The sequence below is a fragment of the Pongo pygmaeus genome, chromosome 5 (genome assembly GCF_028885625.2).
Source record: "Pongo pygmaeus isolate AG05252 chromosome 5, NHGRI_mPonPyg2-v2.0_pri, whole genome shotgun sequence".
Taxonomy (NCBI): Eukaryota; Metazoa; Chordata; class Mammalia; order Primates; family Hominidae; genus Pongo; species Pongo pygmaeus.
Genome location: NC_072378.2, coordinates 113828103 through 113830075, shown reverse-complemented (window position 1 = coordinate 113830075; position 1973 = coordinate 113828103). Strand labels below are relative to the sequence as shown.

The 1973-nt window shown below is 37.2% G+C and overlaps 1 pseudogene; it reads left to right on the top strand.

Moving 5' to 3' along the window:
- The first annotated feature begins 209 nt into the window (after positions 1-209).
- LOC129039648 (small nucleolar RNA U3) lies at positions 210-360 on the top strand (annotated as a pseudogene).
- The last annotated feature ends 1613 nt before the right edge of the window (positions 361-1973 follow it).

The following is a 1973-nucleotide window of genomic DNA, read 5'->3' as shown; positions in this document are numbered from 1 at the left end:
CCAGCTACTTGGGATGCTGAGGTGAGAGGATCACTTGAGCCAGGGAGGTTGAGGCTGCAGTGAGCCATGATTGTACCACTACATTCTGACCTGGGTGACAGAGCAAGCTCCTACCTCAAATATATATATATATATATCTTTGGTCTACATCTATTTTCCAAGAGTGATTGCTGATTCAGTGAAAAATCTATGCTTTAAAAGATATATCAAAGACTATACTTCCCAGCATCATTGCTATGGTTTATTACTAGAAAAGTTTCTCCAACTTTGTAGAGCACTAGAAGCCAGAAGGAGGAGGAGCAGTGCCCTCTCTTTAGTGTGAAGCCAGCTTTGCTCTTCGGGAAGGAATGCAGCCTGAGCGTTTCCATTTTTAATTTAAGAATTTTTTTCTTTTTTTCTTTTTTTTTTTTTTGAGACGGAGTCTCGCTGTTGCCCAGGCTGGAGTGCGGTGGCGCGATCTCGGCTCACTGCAGGCTCCGCCCCCCGGGGTTCACGCCATTCTCCTGCCTCAGCCTCCCGAGTAGCTGGGACTACAGGGGCCCGCCACCTCGCCCGGCTAATTTTTTGTATTTTTAGTAGAGACGGGGTTACACCGTGTTAGCCAGGATGGTCTCGATCTCCTGACCTCGTGATCCGCCCGCCTCGGCCTCCCAAAGTGCTGGGATTACAGGCGTGAGCCACCGCACCCGGCCAAGAATTTTTTTCTTAAAAAAAGATACAAGAAAGAGAATCCGAACACCAGGTTAATAAGGTGGTGAAGATTCTGAGAGTTGTAGGAGATGTTGTAATAATCCTAGTTATATTTCTTTCTCATATAAAAATGAAGGAACAGGATTTGTTTTATCAACTCTATAGAAGATTTGTTTAATCTCCTATAGAGAGTACATATATATCTTTACAATCAGGATTAAAAGTATTATTTTCAATAATTGGCAGGCTTAATTTGTACTAGAAAGCTAAATTTAGGCCTTAGATAAATGTAGTAAGTATATTTTACTCAATGTACATTTATTCAGGTTTTTCAATAGTGGTAAGTTGTAGTGCCTTGGTTCAAGCCACTGAAAAATGTAAGCAGAAAATCTCATTTTCAGAAATTAAAAAAAACTAAGGAGAAAAATCAATTTATAAAAAGACCACATCCGTTCAAATGAAGTGAAAATAACAGCTATAATAGACTTTGATGTTCACAGAATATACTTATGGGAATTATGAACCAATTTTACTTCCTGTTGTTTATAATAGATTAACAATATATCTAGACTTTTACTTTTTAATTCCTTATTCATGGTTCTTGGCACATGGTTTAAAATGTTTGTTGTTTTTTAAGTGAAAGAATGAATGACACTATATTGGAGAATAATTCAATCTAGTTTTATTGGTACAATTTAGGCTCATATCTTATTTGCTCTATACCAGTCATATTATTATATAATTTATCAGCAGTAAATGATCATGATTATTGGGTTCACATTTATAAAACATATATAATGTAAAAACCCAGGCTGTTTCACTTGAAATGGTTTTCAAAGGTTCAGTACAGACCAAATGCCTTTCACCTCTAAAACATCCAACACAGCTGAAAATAATACATTGAAGTCAGTGAGTGAATAGTAGTTATTTTGTAGATTATCATGAGTGGGGTTGATACAGAGATTTAAAAAATATATTGTCTTGTTTTTAAGTTTCACACCAGTAGCTCACGTATGCACTTTAACTCCAAAAGCTAAATGTTTGGGAATGAGTCCTTATTTATTTCCTTCAGTTCTGCCTAGAATGTTCTTGCCTTCCCTTCTGCTTATCCAAACCCTCAGAACCAATCTAAAATATCACCATCTACGGCCCTGTTTCCATGAGAACTTTAAAATTGTAACCCCAACACGGTGTTATAACCTTCGCTGAGCCCCAATGTTATTATTATACCTTTCTTATACCACTTTCTATATTCTGCCTTTTTACCTGTGTCATTTACCAAA